This window comes from Triticum dicoccoides, chromosome 1A, assembly GCF_002162155.2.
Source record: "Triticum dicoccoides isolate Atlit2015 ecotype Zavitan chromosome 1A, WEW_v2.0, whole genome shotgun sequence".
Taxonomy (NCBI): Eukaryota; Viridiplantae; Streptophyta; class Magnoliopsida; order Poales; family Poaceae; genus Triticum; species Triticum dicoccoides.
Genome location: NC_041380.1, coordinates 574,665,722 through 574,689,613, shown reverse-complemented (window position 1 = coordinate 574,689,613; position 23,892 = coordinate 574,665,722). Strand labels below are relative to the sequence as shown.

The 23,892-nt window shown below is 48.5% G+C and overlaps 1 long non-coding RNA gene across 1 annotated transcript; it reads left to right on the top strand.

The window, feature by feature from the left end:
- Nucleotides 1-9,639: 9,639 nt before the first annotated feature.
- On the top strand, nt 9,640-13,663 carry LOC119338863. The gene is made up of 5 exons (XR_005164135.1): nt 9,640-9,819; nt 10,734-10,852; nt 11,196-12,035; nt 12,599-12,759; nt 13,448-13,663. It is a non-coding gene; the product is annotated as an uncharacterized LOC119338863 (long non-coding RNA).
- The last annotated feature ends 10,229 nt before the right edge of the window (nt 13,664-23,892 follow it).

Sequence of the window (23,892 nt, the reverse complement as noted above, 5' to 3'; positions counted from 1 at the left end):
AAAAAATTCTAATCTAAGTCTCTCTAAAAAAATTCTTCAGAAATTGGTCCAAGGCTGGAAGGGGGTGTGTGTGGAATGTTAAAAAAAATTCTAATCTAAGTCTCTCTAAAAAAATTCTGCCCCCTGGCTCCAACATAGCCCCGCCACTGATTCTTTATGCAGTTTTCAAAGCTAGTAAAAGTTCCAGTCCACATAGACCTAGCGTGGCATGTATTTTAACACAGAGAACAAATTTCCACATAGACCAACAGTTTCACAGGTTTGACGACGATCTCGTGTGTTGCTGTACCTGTTCGGAAATGCGGTTTAACATACTCGTACCTCTCCATGCATGATGTTTGGTTTTCTGTTAATGTTATAAGGTTTGCTGATTCTGTATTGTATTTTTCACTTGCAGGTTGGTCACATTGGGCCGGGAGGCTACATCATCATTGCCGCCCTCGGTGTCGTCACCGTCGCCGCCTGCATCTACAACATGGTCCTTTGCGCCCGCTTATTATACGGTCCTCCTCCCACGAACCTGCTGGGCGCCCCGCCGGTCGTCGGCATCGTCATCAGTGAGGGCTAGAGGGAGGCACGATGGCAATTGCAGGGGAGCCCTAGGTAATTAACTAGCGAGTAGTGTGCGGCGGCATGCCGCGCCACAAGGAGTGATAAGCTATTTAGTTTTTTAATATTTGGTAAGTTGTCTCAGAATTTTATTAATGGCAAAGTAGTTCATACAAGGCCCTATTGATTTGCTTGAGGTTTGTTGTTTTTGTGAAGCTTTTGAGATTTTGTTGTATGTTCAACATGTGTGTATCTTTGTAGTGGCGAAGAGAATAATTGTGCACTATCCAGCTCATGTTGCTCCCACCGTGATCACTGAATTAACACATGAGTTGGAAGTCGGCAAAACCTTAAGCACACTAACTTGGCATAGATGTTTCAGAAAACTAAATCTGCACATGATGCGGAATGGGAAAAAATATTGGAGTTGGTAGAATTGCACCCGCTGCTATCACTAGTGCAGAACCGGGCAATAGCACCGGTTCGTAAGGCCCTTTAGTGCCAGTTCCATAACCGGCACTAAAGTGTGGGCACTAAAGCCCCCCCCCCCTTAGTACCGGTTCAGCACAAACCGGTGCTAAAGGGAAACCACGTGGCACGAGCCAGCTCCGGGGGCCAGCTACGGGGAACCGGTGCTAAATGTTTGTGGGTTTTTGTTTTATTTTGTATTTTTCAATTAAATTTGTGTTATCAATTTAATTTAAGATTGTTTTACGTTATAATGAGTTGTAGTCGTCATCATCATCATCCTCATCATTGTATATTAATAAATAAATAAACTCTAGCTAGCTAAAAATCATCGTAATCGTCTAATTACCACTATTTAATCATCATAGTCATTACCGCTAGCTATCTAATCATCACCCACACTGGCTAGCTTAAAGAGGAAACATTCACTTTGTAACAGAAGCAAAGATATCATCGAGTTCAACATAATCATCACCAACATCGAAGTTCAGGACACGGACGTGAGACACTAATTAAGAGCATGAACTAGTGCTGCTCCCTCTCAGGTAGAATAGCATAGAACATGTATAGCTCTCCCGATTCATCATTTTGGGTGCCTCGGCGGTTTCTGTTGCTGAACTCATTTTGCCGGAGGTTCTGGAGGCCATGGCAGCAAATGAGGCTTTTTCTCTAGCAAAGGATCTTGCCTGCACTCGGATTGTGGTGGCTACTGATTGTCTGAATACAGTGATCCACCTCAAGTCTGATTATTTGGGAGCTTCTAAAGCAATCATCTTTGAGCTCAGGAGGAGTTTGAAGGATTTTGCTTCGGCTGATGTTTTGCACGAGAAGAGAGACTCAAATTTAGAAGCACATTCCTTAGCTAAAGCTGCTCTTTCTTTACCTTTTGGTAGACATGTTTGGCTGGCTGTGAAGCCAAACTTCATCTGTATCCCTGACAATATTCCGAGTTAATCCACTGGGTATGGATTCTCAAAAAAAAAAGCTGACGTGTTTTCCTTTCTTTAATTATTATCATGCCTTATATCAGGGCCTGATCGTCTGAGAAAACAAAGGGTGCTACACAAAAAGAACCATGGAGAGATTTGCAGGTGATTTAAGACGGAGTTTAATTATTTGAGGAACTTACCTTGATGAATTAGCTTTAATTTCTATAGCATATCATCTCTCGGTTATGGTACTTAGCATTTTATAAGCTATAGGCGTATTAGTCCATTCCCAACAAGATATTTTGTCCAAATTTTGCCACTTGATCATGTGAAGAATTAGGAATGGTTACTGAAGATGATGCAGTGTTTTCTGTCAATCCAAATGAAGGACATAATGTATTAATAATTTGATTGTAGATCGCATCACATGCTAGCCAAGTTTACCTTGTGCGCTACTCTCTTTTGGCTAGATGTATATTCACAACACCGTGTGGGTTGACCTTTGTGTTCCAGGCTATCTCATGTGATAGCCGAGTAATACATGACGCCTGACCTAACAAAAGATTATGTGCTCATCTTTCTATCACATATCGAGTCCAAATATATGGCACGCATACCCATATGTAAATATAGATGTCCGGTAGTTGTTAAGCATTTGTGTTCTTTTTTTTGAGTATTTATACATTATGATGATGAAATGTACGTATTTAGATATTTGGGGCCGGCTGACAAGCTCGTGCGTATGTACCCTCAATACTTGCATGTATGAGCCCGAGAGGAAGAAGAACACGAACGTGAGAGAGTGTGGTTTCCGCTGCCACAGCTGCGCAGCCTTTTTTGTTCTATGTTGTGTAGAAAAATGAATGCAAAAGATGCACTGGTGGCATAATAATAATAATAATAATAATAATAATAATAATAATAATAATAATAATAAATTTTACCATGCCATTTTTATGGATATTGTCGTAGTTCAACACGTGAACTAGTGGCACGTATTGGGAGTTTCATAATTTTTATTGAAAGTCTCAACATCAATAATAAAAGATACAAGATGATCTTTCTCCTCGTTAATTAGTTTAGAGCCATCAGTCTAGTAGGTTTTGTCTCCTACTTTCCGAACATTTTTGAAGAATGGAAATAAGCTGTCAATGGAAATATATAAGTTGTCAACTATTTTTATAAAAACAATATAAATTACTTAATAAATATGTTTGAGAAACTCGCATAGAGGTAGAAGTGGAAGCGTATCAACAAGGACCCAAACGTCGATATTAGCTTCGTTGATATTATCTTCGTCGATGTCATCTTTAGGATCACCAAGATTGAAGGTGACATGCATAACCTCCTAAAAACCATACGCCTTGCACAGTGCTTCCTAATTCGAGCAACCAAAATGGAAATAGCTCTCCGCATTGTATAGCTTTACGACAAAAGTATAACTATGATGGGGCCTGAGGTGAACTCTCTTTGTCTCCATATCCTCATGATCTTCAAAGTTTAGCTTCTCCGAGACATAGCGTCTTGCATGGCAGGGGATGCACTAGTCGAATTGTAAAAGACGGAAATTACACGTTGAAGAAGCAGAAGTCATGCTTAATTACGAAAAAAAAGACTTCTCGTCATTGTGTAGCGTACAAATATCAAAGGTCTCGTCGAGCTTAATACTGAAGCGTCGACCGTCTTCTAGGTGAGGCTTGTCGCACAGACCCCGGTCGTCACCGCAGTAATCGCACTCAGGAATCCTATCATCATCGTCAGACATTTTCTATGTTCATAATTCAAAGATTAAACTTCTAAAATTCAATATATGTACTACAAAAACTAAATTAGATCATTATTACTATCGGTTTGTCGGAATTCTTCCTCTCTGACATTTGCGACTGTTGGTGATGGAAGCTCCTAATTTCATTTGAAAGTGCATTACACCAAAATGTCTAGCACCTTCGAATGAAAAAGAAGCTTCCCTCACAACAACAATTGGGATACTTCTTCTCTCATATATGGTGGACACTCTCCGTCACTGATTTTTCGACCATCGGTGATGGTCGCTACTCCTCCTTCCCCTAGTGCATATAGCAAAGGTCTAACACAAGGAGAATAAGGAGAAGCGACCAACATGACAACAGTCAGGATTCTTCTTCTCTCATATATGATGGACACTCTCTGTCACTGAATTTTCGACCGTCGGTGATGGTCGCTGCTCCTCCTTCCCCTAGTGCATAATAAAGGTCTAGCACAAAAAGAAGAAGGAGAAGCGACCCCCACGGCAATCTTCTCTCATATATGGTGGACACTCTCCCTCACTGTTTTTTGACTGTCATGTATGGAGCCTCGACAGACTTCAAGTCAATCCAGAATGTTGTTTAATTCACTTCCCGACAAATCCAAGGCACTCGATATTTCCCACATTCTAGCACAAGCCTTGCTAAAATTCATGAAAAAACCCAGCATGACCTTTGCTAAAGATGACATATCGAGCGCCTGAAATTTGTCGGAATGGAAATTAATCAACACTCCGGCAAAACGTAGGGCACTCGGAGGTGTTCTCTGCAAAATGCATCTATGCATCCATTTTGTCGGCATTTTTCAAAGTCAATAATGAAAAAAGTGCATGTAACAGGGAGTAGCCTCACGGATACTTTCTCAAAAAAAAAGCTTCATCACATTGTCATCGCTACTCGTCTACTCATCTACTACTCAACTACATCTATGAAAACATCTACGTCATTATCGACATCAACGGCATGGGGATTTGACTGGTCTCACCTCGTGGTCGGTGTCAGTGTCAAAACCGGCGGATCACGGGTAGGGGGTCTCGAGCTGTGGATCTAGGATCGATGGGGAACAAGGGACGATGAACACAGTGTTTACCCAGGTTCGGGTCCTCTTAAAGAGGTAAAACCCTACGTCCTGCTTGATTATATTTGATGTATGGTATGGTTACATAGTAGATCTACGTCGAGATCAGATGAGCTAAACCCTAATGTAATGAGGTGGTGAATGTAGCTCTCTCCCTAAAGACTAAAACCCTTCAATTTATATAGGCACCGGTAGGATTAGGGTTACACATGATTGGTTACAAAGAAAGGAAGATCCTGCCTAATCTTGGCTTGGAGGACACATCACGGCTCCGAAGATTCCTTATCCGGTAATGGATCCGCATTCTAGTTTGGCCCCATAGTGGCCCATCAGTCCGGCCCATATCAGAGGGTTGACGGTCCAAGGACCCCTTAATCCAGGACTCCCTCAGTCAGAGGGGGTTGGTGATGGGGACGACAGCGGGGATGATGCAGGGGCTCCTTGATTTCTGCAAAAACAAAATATAAACAAAAACATTATTATCCTGATTTTAAGACCTAGTGAAACCCTATAAGCTATCAACTAAACATTATTATGCCGATTCAAAAGATCTACATTCACTAAAAATTTGTAAGACTAGTTTATTTTTACTAAAAATTGTATTACCAAATATACCCTATAGTTCTAACCCAAACAGCTATTCATCCATCCATCTATCTATCTATCCAAAGCTTTCCTAAACAAACCTAGTTTAATCCATCTGTCTATCCATCTATCTATCCAAGCATTACGAAAAAAACCTAATTTCATTCACCCATTTATGCAATGCAGGAGGGGGGAGGGATGGAGGTTGAGGGTCCGAGGGAGATGGTGGGAGGGAGGGAGGGAGGAGGAACGGGGTCAGAGGGAAGGAGGGAGGGAGGAGGGACGGGGTCGGAGGGAGGGAGGGATGGAGGAGGGAGGACGATCGGAGGGAGGAAGGGAGACATACCGGGGGGCGACGACGGCAGCAGCGGGCGGCAAATGCGGTCGGCGGCAATGCAGGGGCGGCAGCAGCAGCGACGGGGATGGAGATGGAGAGTGGAGAGGGAGAGTGAGGGCCGCGTGCGGGTGAAGATAAATTAGACTTACCAGCAGTGCGGGGTAGTAAAAGGCGCTACTGCTAAACTCTATAGTAGTAGCTCCGTCCTGTCGACCGGCGCTACTGCTAAGTCAGGACCACCTACTGACACCGCGCACAAATAGCGGTAGCGGTGGGCTACTAACGAGCGCTACTGCTAACACGTTAGGAGTAGCGCTGCTTTCTGACCGCCGCTACTATTACGGTCAGCCTCGGTGGTGACCGTGGATGGGTCCACATAGCAGTAGCACTTGTGGCAGTCCGGCGGTACTTATACTTCTATACCTGTAGCATAGCGGAATAGGCACGGCGCTAATGCTAAAGTTCTATGTATAAGCTTTCTTGGAGTAGTGTAGTGTTAAAAAATATCTTATATTATAAGATAGGGAGTAGTAACTAATTTCCTAGCCTGCTGCATGTACCCCACACACACACAGCTAACAACGGCGAGTCGAACAAATCCTACGTGGTGAATTCGAGTACAAACGCATGCACGCACAGGAACGCACGCGGGTCACCGTACCACACGGAAGCGTGGTTTACTCCTAACACGCTGATCCTGGTAGACGAACTAGCCAATAGATTAGAGATCCAATTTACTCATCCCAGACTAAATCCCCTGAATCGAAGCAGCTGCAGCAGAAATTACCAGAACTAGTCAAAGGCTGGGAATCTTTCTTTGGTGGAGAGTCTTGGCTGCCCCTTGCACGACCACGAAATTATCATGGATCGACCTCCCCTTGATCAATGCATTTTGACAATGCGCAACCAGTTTCGGCATCCAGTGATGACAGGTCAACCGTGGGGATATTCGATCAGCGCACTCAGGTTAAAAGTATGGTACCGACTCGAGGTTGAGCACAATTTCGCGCCCATCTACGCCATCCTGTGTATGTAGTTTGGGCGTATGACCTTGTAACTCTTTTTTCTCTATCAATGGAAAGATAGGTAATCATGTATTCATGAATAAAAATAATGTGTGCGCAACTACTTGCTCGAATGAAGAAAAACGAATACATGTGAAGATATATTCTCATCTCAATAATTCTCTGAAAAACATGAACATATCACGATATATAGATGAACACACTAACCTTATGGCTTCAAGTTCCTCATTTATGGATGTGCCTCTACAGAGCCCTCGTTGGTGTGGCTGTTGCATAAGAGTTGAACTGCCGCCTCATCAGCCAGCCCCTTGCGCTTGATGAAGACGACAAATGGTATATGTGGTCGCAGATTCCGCTTGCAGTGCCCGCTCCGACAACGGCTGTGCTGCGTCCATGGGCTTGATGGTTGCGGAATCTGCGGGGAGCGGGATAGGCTGGGGAGACGCGAGGGTCGTGTATGGAGCTGCAAGCACGGCGAATCGATGGAATGATCTGCTTAATTTGGTCATCATCAACCTATAATTGAATGGAAACACACATCATTTACTTTATTGGAAGCGAATATTTCTAGCAGTCGCAACCATGCTTGAACGACAAATGAATGAAGTGCTTGTTGGGATTGAAAATATAAGTAGTTAGTGACATACAGCGATCCTAATGCACCTGCATAGGCCTGAAAGAAGTAATCAAAGAACAGGGGAATCACTTGTGAACATTGCAAGTTTGCAACGAATTTGTAGGGTGTGGTCTAATTACATGTCGACCGGGCAGAGAAGCAAGCACTCGTGCCCTCCTGATTATGCACTCCAATGGATGATTGTCCGTTGCAAGATGAACGTGCATAATGCATTTCAAGTATGAACTGCTAGCTAGGAGAAAACATAATGTGGAGCACCTGACGATAGTGACCATGCGCTTGGAGGCGGCAGCAATGCACTGGCCCTGGTCATTGAGGACGAATCCGGCAGGCGGCTTGGGATGGCCCTGCTCGACCGTGTCCCCGCAGCAAACCTCCCCTCCCCCTCCTCATCCTCCTCGACGAAGTACAGTAAAAACGTTGGAATATCAAGAGCAGAACATGATGGACTAAATGTGACAAAATGCTCTTGTGTATGGAACATAAACTGGATCATATAGCGGGCTTCAAACCCTAATATTCTATCACTATACCCCGGATATGATATGGGGTTCATGGAAGCAGAAGTCCTTGAAGTAGTAAAGTTCAAACCCTAATATTCTATCACTATTATTGTTTGGATTCTAGGGTTGTTAGTAGATTGAATTTGAATATTAATTTTTGCAGGGGAAATGAATCTTTAGTAAGTTTGGGCAAAAAGGCCACCGGAAGATGTCTATAGTCATGTGCATGCATCACATCGACTTGATGCTACTACTATTTACTCTCTCAAGAACATCAGTATGTATCAGTGATAGCAAGCAAATGTTGGATGCCCGCACTGTTTACTTCTGATTGGCATATAGGACCATGTGCTTGTCCTGTAAACACATCTCCAGTTTTCTATTAATTCTTTGGTACAAACGGTATGTATGTAGCACTTCGTAAATGTTTCCTTGTGAAAATGTCATACTGTAACATTATGTTCTATTTAGTTCCCAGAAGTAGTACTTGGTTGCAACTTTGAAAGACCAGATGAATTCTTCTATGGAGGGTCTGAACAAAAGGGGCATCTTCGTCATCCCGTCACTAAGATAATTTCAGTCACTTATCTGAACAAAAGGGGCTCTGATCTCTTAATGAAATTGGGGGTCCATTGGGGAAACTTTTATTGGAGAAGATAATCTATTCCCATGGGAGCTGGGTTCTCATTGATGAACTGAACACATGCTACTCTCAAATTAGAGAGTAGGAAACTACAAGCTCAGTTGACATTGGACCTTTATGTTGTTATTTTTTCATATGGCGAAAAAGAGAGTTCATATTTTTCATATGGCTTATCTTATAGAACAAAAATAGCAATATGTTGACATTCGACTTTGATGTCATCATTCTTTCATGATGGTTCGCCTACTGTTAATATCTTGTTCTCCAACTGGCACATTCTTGCAAGCAATCACAACTGAAGAAATAATTTTGATCACTTGGTTTTTAGAATTTTATGTTTACAAAAAGATTTACTGGTTACTAAGATTAAGCAGACAAACTTCTTTTTCGGCAAGCTGTTTTAGATCGTGCTTAGACAAAATAGAAGTGTCCTACTGCTACCATGTATACTGAAACATAATGTATAGTTGACATGAATCTATCTACCATGAAGTGGCCCCGCACCTCCGCCCAACGAACAGAGCACGGCCGGGGCTATAGCTGGCCAAACGGGCCGTGCTAACTGGGCCGGCCCGGTAGCACGCAGGAACGGCACGGCCCAGGCACGGCATGGCCCGAGCTAAACGGGCTAGGCCCGGCACGCGGCACGCCATGGGCCATGCCTGGGCCTGGAGGCTGGGCACGCGGGCCGGCACGGCACGGCCCGTTTAAATTTTTTTTGGAACTTTTTTATATATATGACCTAAATTACAGCCCAATAGGCCTAAAATACAGCCCAACAGGCTAAAAATCAGATGGGCCAGCGTGCTAAACGTGCCACGGGCCGGCCCGTTTAATAATCAGGCCGTGCCTGGGCCAGAGAGCCACGCCCGTGGGCCGGCCCGGCACGGCCCGGCTATTAAACGTGCCACGGCGGGCCGTGCCGGGCCAGGCACGATTAGCACGGGCTGGGCCGTGCCGTGCCGGGCCGGCCCGTTTGGCCAGGTCTGGCCGGGGCCTCCACCGCCGCTCCATGCCCCCATCCTCCTCCTCCTCCGCCGCCCCCCGCCCCCCACTCTTGGCCCGCTCCTCTTGTGCTGCCCCACGGACGCCAGCACGGGCGGCCGCCGCCAACCGCTGGCACCCCACCGCCGCCCGCCGATCCTAAACTCGGGCGTCGCTCCAATCGCCTGCCGCCGCCGCTCCACTCGGCCTCCACCGCCGATCCTCCACTCGCCCACAGTTGCCGTTCAACTTGATCTCCTCCGCCGATCCTCCACTCCACGGCCGGCCGCTTATACGGTGAGGCCCTCACTACCAAGCCGGCCAACTTTAATCCGGTTTTTTTATCTTACGTTTGATCTGCCGGCTGGGTGTACGGAGTTAGATCACCGGAAAAGTAAGCAAATGAACCTCGCATACTCTGTACCAGGAAAATGAATCTGGGTTTAAAAAGCATGAAGCATCAATTGGATGAACTGATGAATCATGAGGGGGAGACCTCTGCTTATGTCGACAGAGGGAAAAATTATTCAACAAATTCCAAAGTTAATTGGATTGCACAGTATATGATCCTTCCACACAAGACAAGTTGATGCTTGTGATTCTTTTCTTTCTCTAGCGCCATATAGTTTATAGCCGAGAGTGGTCTTTTTACTGCATGATGTTCAGCTACCATTAGCTTTACTGGAGCAGAGCAACATTTTACAGGAATTCCCTCATAAACATCGTACCCAAATACAACATCCTTGTCTGGAATTTGAGGGTTTTCAGAAGGTTCAGCTACTGATTATACAACGAGTTTGGACTATTGATTAGCTGATGTCGACAGCTTTTAGCTTATTACGAGCACTATTGATTCTATAGCAACCTGTACCTTTCATCGCTTCTGCTTCTACGTTCCCATGTTGTGTTTCTCTTTTTCTACACAGTAGCCCACGCCCACCCTTTTCAATACTGACACAGCAAAAATAATTTCCGCATTTAAATAACACTGTTGTGTGATAAACTGATAATAGCCATGGAACTAGCGGTAAGTTGGTTAAACATACATCAACATAGGCAAAAGCTGGTTGGATAAGGTCAATTATCATAATCCACTGAAATGCGAAACACAGCATTAAAAGGGTTAGAGTCTGAATTTTGAGTTTTATAAGCTCTTAATATGGTTGACAACATTTATTCTGTTACTGAAATTACCTTTTAAATGCTGTCAGGAATCTGCACTTTCCCATAATACCACGATGGACTCCTCAAGTGGCAAGAAAATTACTACGCAATAGCTTGTGAACTTTTCAAGGATGTTTTGAATGATCCACTAATATCCGAAATTCAGGTAATCTCACTAAGAATGTTTCATATGTTCTTTTTTGCCTCCTCCCTAACAGCAAATGGTGTATTTCAACAAGTTCCTGACACCGGCAGACATCAGCATTTGCTGCAGCTAAGGTCCTTTTGACACCTTCCTAGATGCCATTCTTATACGCAGGAATTAACCTTACTTGTTGCACTGAATCCAAGCAAGACTTGAGAGTTTACTTGTTTAACCGAATCCAATCAAGACTTGAGAGTTTAAGAATTCAGTTCACATCCCTGTCTATTAAATTTATCAAGAGGTGTAGCATCATTATGTGCTTGTACTGATTTAAGATGTTCCCCATTTTTTTAACATGCCACAGATGAAGAATCATCACCCACCTGCATCCCCGTTAGGATCAGGGGAATGTTCCCTGTTTGAAGATCTGAAGAATATGCCTACTCATGTTAATGCAAATCAAGGGGGAGTTGGCCTGCGGTTCTGTTGGTCTTCCCCATCCCAGGCGTTGGGACTTGAGAGGCCGCACATATGAGATCCGAGAGGCACATGGTTGTTTATTCATCGACTACGGTGCCGCTGCATAGGGCGAACGGTTATGGCTGACGCCTCCATCTCTCTAAACGACGCCGACACCATATTCTAAATGACGCTGCCGACGACTCCTCTCAGACCGACCCTGGACGGTACAATCTGGTTATGCAAATCCTCGTGTCTTACTACTGAGGAATATCCGTCTATGAAGGCAAATCATGTTTACTTACTGATGATAGTGTGTTTTGGACAATTGGGTTCGAGAATAATTGTGGTGATTTGGAAATTCTTAACTTGGATAATAACACGAGGAACGAACTTGTGTCTCCTCTACTTTCTGTTACGGACCTAAATCAAGCAGAGGCCAGAATCACCTTCTAAGGTCTCTCGTTCGCTTCATAGCATCGGAAGAAGGATATAAATTCAGGTTACACCCTTGGGTACATGAAGGAGGAAGTGGGTGAGATATAGATGGAAGCAGGATTGGGACGAGAGATAGAGGTACATCCAGCAAAAGGGCGAGGAGCAAAGAGGTAGGTGATTCAAATTCAGGTCACCGTCGTTTCCTTCGATGCTTCGCCTTGAAGTCTTTCCTCTGGTTAAGTAGCCTACCGAGTCGAAGGAGGCCACAGAAGCTTGTATCTTCTGGGTTGGACTTTGTCTTCTTCAGGTTGGTCCACTGGCCCATTTGTTCGCTGTTTTAGGCCCTTCTTCTCTTCGCCAGTTAACATAACAGCAGGCACTTCTTCTCTTCATCAGTTAACTTAGTATTCTTCAAGTGTTGTTTTCTTCGTCAGTTAACTCCTTCAGGTTTGCATTCTTGTCCAACTGCCCATCTCCCATGTGGATTACACATGATCCTAGAAAGCTGAACATGGCTTTGACTAAATAGTTTTGTGTTTTCTTTGTTTATCAATGTTATAATCATGAAGTTTGGTAAATGGTGGTCGGTTAATATATCAGTTGGGTTTGGATAATACACTTAATCATACATTCTGCATAAATGCAATGCCTATTTTTTTAATTCTAAAGTGTATTAATAACCTGAGAATGCTATGATGGGGCATATCTGAATATGGCAATCCATGATATGTTATGATGCACACTTTTACTGATATTAGGAATAGAAAGAATACTTTGATGTAGCATATCTGCACTGTTCATGTATAACTAAAAGTGACTAAACTCTTTTTTTTTGTGAGGATCTGAAGAAACCCCTTCTTTCTGTTGCAGGTACTGGAGCAAGATTTATTATATCTGGGTGAGGGCATCAATCAATGTTGGGACAAGGAATCTCATCAGTGCAACAATATATAGCTACCACATTGGACCAGGCGCGTTTATCTTGAGCATAGCTAGACGGAAAAACACATTTCCTGAGCTGGCATGTGAAGGTAACTTGACCCATCTTGTTTATTTTGTGAAATTTAAAGTCAAAAAGGGGATGTATTCACCAGCTAGTCAATCTCCTTCCAGGAAGAATAGTACAAAAAACTCTATGCTTAGCACACACCTGCTATGGAAAGTACATAATCGTTAAGCCTAGGTACTTAAGTTGTTTTAGTAAGATCTACGAATTTGTATAATAAGTCTGCACAAATGTAGTCCTTGAAAGTCAAATTAAATAGCTAGATAAGCATTGCCCATTAGTTGTCAGATGCCAAAAAGTGAAAATGACCTCAATGAGATGCTGACAATACTTCAAATGCAGAAGAATGAATGATTTATATAATACATAATTAATAATTGTTTAAAGACAAATAGATGCTTCAAACGCTTCTGCTACCTCAAGATCATGCGTACTCTGTTTTTTTTTTGCCTATGCCAATAGAGTAATTTATCTTATTTTTAATGAGAAGAAACAAACGCCTTTGTTGACCTATCAACTCCTTATGGAGATGGTGGGCCGGCTGTGGTGATCTCAGCCGAGAATCAATGTTAGTGTTAACACATGGCTATGGAATTCTCTGTATTTATTACTGTATATTTTTAAGAATGTGATGATCCTCTCTGTTGGATTTTTTCTACTGTATTCTAGTTTCTAATACTGTATTATAATGGAGAATTGTTTAACTTTTGTAGGAAGCAAACAAAAGGACTGCACTCATACGGAACCATGAAGCCAACGATCTATGTCAACCAGATGTTTTAGATTTCATTTTGTACAATTGATGTCTCATACTTGCATCTTTTACCTTCTGTGAACGTGGTGCATGGTGTCATGGTGGTTATGTTTAGAACAGACTGAAGTGTATGTATGTGACAAATAGTTAATGGAATAAGAAAATGTTTGGTGCACCTGATGTGAGCCTGATGTATGGTGTCTTGGTGATTATACTTAGAACACATGAACTATATGTATGTGACAATCAGTATCATATGTTAATTAAAGTTGTAGATGGATGAACGAAATGTTGTTGAATTGTTGGTCGGCAAAGAAAAACCCTGTCTGATTGTTTTTTTTAGAACGAAGACGCCAGATGCGTCCGGCTTTAAATTAATAAAGCCCCAACGGCAGCATACCACATCAAGTCTAAGTACAAATCACCAAAAGCCTAGCGGCTTAGACACGAAAGTTCAGATGAAGCTAACAAGACGCCAATCGAGATTACAGGGCTAAGCCCGTACAAAGCACGCAGGCTCGTCAGGCAACAAAATGCACGAAAAATCATGGCTCCCTAGCCATCGCATACACTTGCATTAGTCGTTGGTGGGCAGTCTTGATCAGCTCAGCATCTTTGCGCCTCCCCAACGGACTCCACTGCTGCAATAGAAGGTTGCATTTGAAGATGATATTAGCAGGATGATTAGGAAAACATCCTTCTATAGTGAACTTGTTCCTAGTAAGCCATAAGGCCCAGAGAAGCGCCCCGACACAACTCCACATGACCCGGAAAGCAGAGCCCTTGATCCCGGCAAGGAGATTGAAGAGCTCCGGCGCCGAACGCGGGTCCCAAAGGACCCCAGCCGCTGTCCGAACGGCACTCCATGCAAACCTTGCTAAAGGGCACCAAAAGAAAGCATGATTGGCGTCCTCCGGCTCCCCGCATAAGGCACACGGGCCCGTAGCCGGCCCATTGCGTTTGGCAACGTTCAAGGAAGTGGGAAGCCTATCGCGATACAGTTGCCAAATGAAAAGTTTGATCTTCAAAGGCATCCGCGCTTTCCACAGGCCTGCGATCACCGGCTGTGTCGACCCTTGACACAACTTGCGATATAAGGACTTTACCGAGAATTTCCCGGAGTTGGTGAGCGCCCAACTCACCGAATCAGGCTGATCCGAGAGGCCCACCGATTCAATTAAGTGCATCAAGGTCACAAGGCTAGCCTGCTCGGGTCCGTTGAGCTCTCGCTTGAACTGAATCGTCGGAGGCGTCGCATCAAGCACATCTGCCACCGATGCCGCGGTGTTAACAGCAATATCGTACAGCTCCCGGAATTCAATCCAAAGGGGTTGAGTACCTATCCAAAGGTCAGTCTAGAAGCGCGCGGATCTGCCATTCCGTACCGCAAATTTTGCCCCCATGGCAAAGGCAGGTTTGAGCAGCTGAAGATCATTCCAAAACGGGGAGCCCCTCACCCTTCCTTCGAAAAAGTTCCCGTTCGGGAAATACTTGGCTCTAAGTAGGTCGGCCCACAACCCTGCGGCCCCCTGGGTGATTTTCCAAATCCATTTACACATCAGCGCGATGTTAAACCACCTGGAATTGGTGATCCCAAGGCCACCTGGGTCCTTGGGCCGGCACACCCAGGCCCATTTAACCATGTGGTATTTATGGTGCGGGCCAGTTCCTTCCCAAAAGAACTTGGCCCACGGCGTGTCAAACTTGGCATGAACCCCTTCCGCCAGTAAAAACAGGCCCATTGCAAACATAGGCAACGAAGACAAGCTTGAGTTAGTAAGCACGAGCCTCGCCGCTTTTGACAGAAATTTACCCCGCCACGGGCAGACCCTAGTCCTCACTTTAGCGCATAGAGGATCCCAATCCTCTATCGTGGGTCGCTTGGTACCTACCGGAAGGCCTAGATACACAAATGGGAATTTGCCCACTTCGCAGTTGAGCAAATCCGCAACGCGGTTTCCTTCCTCGGCCTCGATCCCCATCGAGAGCACCTCACATTTGTGGAAGTTGATTTTGAGGCCCGACATAAGCTCAAAACTGAGCAAAATCGCCTTGACTGCCGCAATGTTGTGAAGGTCCGGGTGAAACATCAGAAGTGTGTCGTCCGCGTACTGCAGATGCGTCACTCCCCCTGGAATGAGATGGCCAACCAACCCTTTGATGTGGCCAGCCTCGGCCGCTTTCCTCAGCATTGAGGACAGCGCGTCCACAACGAAATTGAACAGGAGGGGGGAGAACGGGTCCCCTTGCCTGAGGCCACGCTTATTCCGGAAGAAGTGCCCTACTTCTCCGTTCACCGAGATAGCAGTTTGTCCTCCCAAGACCAACTGCATGACGCGGTGCACCCAAACCGCAGAAAACCCCCGGCCAAGTAACACCTGGCGTAGGAAGTTCCAATTCACCCGGCCGTAGGCCTTTTCGAAGTCTAACTTTAACAACACCGCCGGTTCCTTAGTGCGTTTGAGCTCGTGTATAATCTCCTGTAAGGCCAAAGGGCCTTCCAGGATACTGCGGCCGCGAATGAACGCAGATTGGTTGCAGTGAATCACGCGGTGAGCAATCGGGGCTAACCTAGTGGCAGACGCTTTGGCACAAATTTTAAACGGAACGTTGATAAGCGCAATAGGGCGGAACTGCCTGATATCGTCGGCCCCTTGTACCTTTGGGATGAGCGATAACACTTCGAAATTAAGGCGCGAGATGTCTACCGATCCGCGCATGAACCCGTTACAGATATCGAAGATCGGTCCCCTAAGTAATGACCAAAACCTTTTAAACAAGGCCACCGGCCACCCATCCGGGCCAGGGGCCGTGTCCGTCTTCATACCCATAAGCGCGGCATCGATTTCCTCTGGAAGGAATGCTAGCCCCAGCCCCTCGTTCTCGCAGTCCAGCACCCGTTGCCCTGCATCCCACACATCCGGAGACAGGCCAGCCCTCTGGTCCTCACACGTCCCCATCAGCTTAATATAGAACTCGTAAATATGCCGAGAAATGTCCTCTTGACGCAACAGGAGCCCCTGCTCCGATTGCAGCCTAAGAATGGAGCATTTACGTCGTCGGCCATTAGCGTAAGCCTGAAAGTATTTGGTATTAGCATCCCCTTTGAGGACCCATTTCAAACCACTACGGTGATGCCAATATTCTTCCTCAGCACGAAACGAAGCTTCAACCTGACCCTCCAAGTTGTAACGATGGGCCCATTCCGTCTCCGAAAGGTCCCGAGTGTCAGCCTGGGCATCAATTGTAGCGATCTCTGCCAGGATGGCCGCTCGGTGTGCTTTGTCAGCCCTCCCCAGGTTAGCACCCCATCCCTTGAACTAGCCCTGAGTCGACCTCCAACAGCATTCCAAAATTCCATCGGACCACGCTGAGGCCCCAGTTGACTCACACACACCCTCCACTTCTCCCTGAGGAGTTCCTCGAAGCCTGGCACCTCCAACCAGGCCGTTTCGAAGAAAAAACGAGGGTTTCGACGCACTCTATCCTCCCCAGAGGAGTATACCAGGGGTACATGGTCTGACCCAATACGAGTCTCCGCGACCAGAGTGCAGAGGGGAAAACCCATTTCCCACTCCGGAGACATGAACACCCGATCTAGCACTGAGCGTACCGGATCTAATTGCTTGTTTGTCCATGTGAAACGAGCGCCCGTTCTAGCCACCTCCCTGAGGGCCATCGAAGCGATCGCAACATTAAACATGGCCACCCGAGGCCAGTTAATATTATTGTTACTCTTATCCGCACGCGACCTTATCAGGTTGAAGTCTCCGCCAACCAGGACAGGGAGCCCCGCCCCAGTAACAGAGCAGACTTTGGCTTGGAGTTCTCCCAAGAACTCCGCCGATCTCGCGTGATCGGCCGGCCCATAGACCTGAATGATAACCAACTCCCGTCGCGAGGCCCTAACCCTAAAATGCGCGGCAATAAAAAACGAGCCAACGTCCCAGGCAATGATCTCGTATAGCGCGCGGTTTAAGCCCAGCAGCAGGCCACCGGAGTGCCCAGTCGCCGGAACGTGATGCCACTCGTAGCGCTCCAATGGATCGATAGTGAGCAACTCATGGAAACGGAAATCACCCTTGATTGTTTCCTGAAGCCCCACTATATCGACGTCCTCTCTACGCATGTATTCCTTAAGTTGCGTCCGACGCCCCGCGTGGCCAAATCCATGGATGTTCCAAAAAATGGCCCGCATCTAGATAATCCGATTGCGGAGCCGGACACCGCGCGAGGTGACCGCCTTAGCCACGCGCCTCACCTTGCCACGGCAAGGCGAGGGAGGGAGAGCAACCCCTGTTGCCTGATCCCCCTCTTCGGGCATGAAAAGAGCCGCAGTGACCCCTCCCTCGGGCTCACAGGGTCTCTGGGCAACGCGTGCTGCCGCAGCAGCCGCTAGCGCTGCTTGCGCCATCTCCTTGGCGCGCACGAGCGAAATAAGTTCCCTGACTCCACCCTCACACTCAGCCACCACACCGCTCGCATCTAACACCTCATGCAAGTGCTCATCCGAAAAGGACTCAAGAACCGTAAAACGAGGCGGGGGATTACCTGAGATCTCCATGTTCTTCTGCGCCTGCAGGAGTTGCGCCCTCTGCAGCGACGGCATGTTTCCTTTGGCCCCCTTGGAGCGCGAGCTAGTGCGGACCGGAGCCACCGGCATCGTCTTGGTACGCTTGGCCTTGGCAATCGGCGCCGTCTTGGCCGCCGCTTGCAGCCTCTGATCAGCAACGAGTGGCAATGTAGGAGCCGCCAGAGCCATGACCGACTGGCGCGGCGTGGGAGGCGCACCCAGCGAGTCCATCGCGCGCACCACCTCGGCGCTGACGTTGCGCACCGCCGTCTTCTTCATCAGCTTGACCGAGCCGCTCAGAGTGGAGCCATGCCCACCAGACGCCGGAGAAACCACCGAACGGTGTCGAGGGGGGGGTGGGGGAGAGCGCGGCCGGCGAGCCACCACCTCCCACACCCACCACCGGGACCAGGGCCGCGCCCAAGGGAGGGGAGGAGACCGACCCCATGTTGGAGCCATACTGGTTGGGGATCGAGAGCGACATCCCCTCGTGGCTCGACCCCAACACAGCCCGCAGCCCCGCAATTCCTTCCTTCGGCGCGGTAGGGCCCGCCGCAGAGATGCCAAGCTTGTCCCAGGCAGCGGTGTCGATGGAGTCGTCCTCCTCCATGCTGGCGTCATGGTCCTGGTCCGCATCCTTGCGCTTGTCCTTGTCCTGATCCCCCGGGCCCCGACCCGCAGGGGGCGGCGGAGGGGGCGGGAGAGCAGGGGCCGCCGTGCGCGGCAGGTCCACCTCCGGCTCGAGCTTTATGGAGTAGCCCTCGCCATTGAACCAAACTTGCACGGAGCCGCACAACTTGGCCGGCACCCGGCAGGCAAACTTCATTCGCCCCGGGCCCGAGCGGATAAGTGACACTTCATCCACCGCCAGCGGCCGGCCGATCATAGTCGTGGCCGCCATCAGCCTGTCCACGCGCCGTTGCTTCGGAGGCACACCCCAGAGCTTCACCCACGCCTCCGGCATCGAAAGCGCCTTAGGCTCGGCGAGGACCGCGTCCCGGATGACCGCAGTGATGTTGTTGATGGAGAGGAAAAGCTTCCCGCTGCGCGTCGCCATCCGGAGCATGACGGGGTCCGGGAACGCCACTGAGAAGCAGTCCGTGTCGAACGGCGCCACCTGCCAATCCCACTCGCCCTCAAAGAGATGGGGGAGTTCGGCCTCGAGGATCTCCTTTGACAGGACGCCGGGCGCCGCCGACACCAGGGCCGCGTTGGCCCCCAGCAGACCAACCGCCGCCGCGTCCGCCTCCTCCGGGTATTGCAGGCAGAAGAAGCCGCCTCCCGCAAAGGCGTGGCCCATGGTTTGGAGCACAAGCGGCCTGCCGCGTGTGGGGCAGTAGGCCGAGGCGTGCCCCTCGTTGCTGCAGAGCACGCAGAGCTGCTTGAACCCGCACTCGTTCTGATAGTGGCCCGTGCGCCCGCATCGGAAGCACTCTGGCCCACCCGCGTCCTCGACGGGAATGGGCTCCGCCGCCGTACCCTTGGAAGCGGAGGGCTTGGAGGCCTTGGAAGGGGCCGTCATCGCCGGCTTGTGCTTCTTCATCTTCTGCTTGAGATAGGGGTCGTCAACGCGGTCCCCTCCGGAGGGGAGGAAGGACTCCTTGCGCTTGAGCTCCAGCCCCTTCTTCTTGTACGCCTCTTTCTTCTTCTGCTTTCTCTCTTGCTCCTTGAGCCACCACGCTGGAGGGGGCCCCCAGCCGCCCTCCTCGCCTGCACGCTCCGCCGCGCGCACCTTCGCTTGCGCGCGCAGATCCCGCTCGCGGCGGCTCTCCGCCTCCGGATCCGGCACCGCCCGCTTGTCCGCGCGTCGCTCCGCCGTGGAACCCATGGAGACCACCTCGGCGAAGGATCGGAGAAAGGAAGGAGGGGCCAGTGGGGGGGAAAGGGATCTGGCGGATCCACCGAAGCGCCGCACCTCGGCAGGAGTGGCTGGAAACCCTAGTGTACTGTCGGATGCCCCGCGGCGAATCCACAGCCACTTAAGTACTGCCCGCTCCGAAGCCAGGCCGGGCTTGGGCTTTACCACGCAATCCCGCACCGCTGCACGGCCCACCTCCCGACGCAACCCCGTCTCCGCGGGGCAACCGTCCCGGCCCGCGCAAGGCCCAAGACCGCCCTCTTGGCCCGCCTCCTGGTCTTGGCCCACGGGCCCAGACCGACCAGCGTCCCCAACCCTAGGCCAGGGATCGGCCGTCTCCGTCGACGCCGCCGCCGCCTCTGCGACAGCCGGCGCCGCCAGCCCGGTACTCACCTGCTGCGCCGGCGCAGGCCCCGAGTCCCTCGGAGGGGGATCAGCCCACGAGCAGTCCGCGTCCGCCCGCACGCCTCCCCGCAGCACCGCACGCACCAACGGCGCTCGGCTCGACACCCCTGGTCGGCGAGCACCGCGGCCGCCAGGCGCAAAGGCCCGCCGCCGCCCGGCCGTGAGCGAGCCCCCTAGCTCCTCAGCCCGAGCCACAAACGCTCCCAGCAACGGCCTGCACGCCGCGGAGCGCCTGGCCCCGCCATCGGTCGACTCCGCCTCTGACTCCTCATCGTCGCTTCCCTCCGCCAGAGCCCAGAAACGGCTCCCCGACCAGCGCGGCGCCGTCTCCGCGCCCAAGATCGCCTCCGGTAGCGCCCGCGCCGCCCGGCCCGGCGACCGCACCAACGACCAGGTCGACGGCTCATCGAGGCCGGCGGGTAGAGTCGCATCGCCCTCCGCGTCGCCTCCCGAGTCGCCCTTCCGTACCAGAGCCGTTGGAGCCATCTGACCCTCGGCCCCACTTGGCTGTTGGTTGGCAAAACAAACTTCGTCTAACAGTTAGTTGGGAAAGGCTAACGCCAGGCCCAACAAAATGTTAGTCGGGAAAGAATACCCTGTCCATTAGTCGGTCAGGAAGGGCCCATGGTTGGCCCAACAGACTGTTGATCGGGAAGGGCCCATGGCAGGCCCAACAGGCTGTTGGTCGGGAAAGATGCACCATAGCCGTCAACCAGTCGGTCGGGAAAAGGTTTTCCCATCTGGACTTTCCCCATCAGACATTGTCGGTCGGCAATAGTCTTTCCCGACCTTTTGACTATTGCCAAGTGGTATGGTGCCAAGTATTGCCGGTTTTGCTTCGCCGTCTAGAAATACTATCAGGTTCAGAACAATAGGTAACACAATGGTTCATGTTACATTAGATAGATGCCAATGAATACACCAGTCCACCTATGGCCCGCCTGCGATCGCCTGGCCGCCTCCCACCTGGCCCCCACCGAGGACGATGCCAGCGACCGGCGGGCCGCCTAGCAAGTTGGGCGGACCACCGAGGCAGAAAACGATGCAGAAGGCGAGACCGACGATGATGCCGAAGATGACGGCGGCAGCGAAGATGAGGATGAGGGCGGAGAGGACGACGTCGGCCACTGGCCCCACGCCAACCTGCAAGTGAAAATACATTTTCAATGCGATTGAAAATTGCATTTTCGTATGTTAATAAGAAAATTAAGCCAGGAAGGAAACGAAGGAAATTGACCACTGGCCAAATCTTCATCGACGCGGGAGAGAAGTGCAAGTCGCGAACCTGCACATGAAGAAAATTCAACTGAAATTTGGTGTCATAAGAAAATTCAAACCACACAGTATAAACAAATTTGCCAAACCCCACCAAACCCAAAAAACCATACTTGAGAACCAACTGAAAATTTTTATTTCTTTTCCAGATAAAGCGTACCGCTCAATTGATTAAGACATTTAATTGAGATTGCACCCTAAGCATTATTTTAGAAATGATTAACAGAAAAGATAATACCACTTATGGGAACTGCACATTTTCCAGGGCAATTTACATAGTGTATATAACATCATTTAACCTGATGTACGGTTGAAAAGATGTGACTGATGCAAGTTTGGCTATGCATGGAAGTCACTATGTGTTGTTGGATCGAGGGCAAAATCAGGGTAAAGTAGTCCTGATTAACCCCAAATCAGAGCAAAATCTCTGATCCCCTAGCTAGTTCTTGATCTTGCAAGTTTAATGTTATATATAACATTATTTAATCTGATATCTCGCTCCCCCTCCCCTCCCCTCCCTCCCCTCCCAAATCAGATTAAATAATGTTATATATACCCCAAATCAGACAGCATGCAGGCAACAAGCACCTGACCTGTTCCTTAGCTCCTCAAACGCATAGCCAGCCTGCTGGGTCATTCACTCCCAAACACATTCATCAACTTTGAAATGAATTTCGCAGCGAGTTAAGGCTCGGGAAACAATATAACAGAATCAATAACCTGTTATACGATGTTTCGACGCTCTTTGTGAAATGCGTTCCTTTGTGCACATTTTACACTCTGCTCGAGCAGTTAGCCGCAAAAGTAATCAAAAGCGCGTTCGACAAATACCAAATTAAAAATAAATAAAAAAACAGACCGAGCAAACAGGATCATGACAATCCATCTAATGTAACCGCAACATTATCCAGATATCCTGTTACTGCTCTTTTTGGCACTTTGGTATGTGGCTCACCGAGGATCGAAAATACCGTCCACCGCGTTTGCACGAATTTCGTCCGGTTAGTTCAATTAGTCGTTGAAATGTATGCAGGCAACGTTGGATGGCGCCCCTCACCATCAATGTCAGCGGACAGATGCCGCAACAAATTGCAGGTCAGCGTTGGAGATGCCCCTTAGTAGATAGATTCAGCCCAAATTTTGGCGTCATATTTTTTTTTCAAACCACACAATATAAACAAATTTGCCAAACCCCACCAAACCCAAAAACCTTACTTCAGAACATGGCCGCAAAGAATCACTTTCATTCACACCCAATCCAATCCAAACCATTTTTCCATTTGTGGGTTCGACCCTAATGTTTTTTTTTCCTTTTTTCAGATAGAGTGTACCGCTCAATTGATTCAGACATTTAATTAAGGTACACCCTAAACATTATTTTATAAATGATTAAAATAATATCATATATGGAAACTACAAATTTTCCTGGTTAATTTACATGGTATATATAACATTATTTAATCTGATTTATGGCTGAAAAGATATGATTGATGCAAGTTTAAGCGTACTTTCTGAAAATAGTAATCTGATTTGGGGTTGAAAAGATACTCGGCTTGGTGCACACTGGCACTACACACTCAGAAGCCCCAAGCCCAAGACGAAAGCATGTAGGAGAAACACATGTACAAGCACAAGATGCAAAAAGGACCCCGATGTAAAAAGGTAAATTACAATGAAGTTTTTAACGTCGATCTCCATAGCCGTCCAACTCCACCTTTCGCCATGGTAGGTAGTAGCCTAATGGGTCAGCAGAGGCGAGCCGGTGAGGAAGTGACGCCTCCTCTAAGCCCGAGTGACACGGAACCCTCTAACTGTAGCCTAGTTCTTTTGAGCAAATTATAGAATCTGGGTTTGGAAAAGCAACCGAGCTAAAGAACTCGATTGAGCTTCCATAATCTCGGCAGGATTCTCCAGAATCCTAGTGCAATCCAAAATCCCTGAAAACGTTGCATTTTCCCAGAATCTCAGGATTTTGTTGAGTCCCTCGAAAGAAAACATTTCAGATAAGAGAATGCCCCTATTTGAGAGGTAATTTACAGCCGAATTGCCCATGGTGGCACTCCCCACGTCTAACTCATTAAGCGAGTCGCACAAGTGAACAGGGCAGTCCCTACTTGATCCCCCACAACTAGGGTTCGAGTGCTCGCCCCGGTCTGCCAGACGTCGCCGGACAGGAGCTCCGCCAGCCCGCCTCTACACCTGTTCTCCCCTAGGGGTCGCCCCTCTTCTCTCGACGCCCCTGCCTTGACGCTGCCGGACGGGAGCTCCGCTTGCCCCGTTCCTCACAATGATG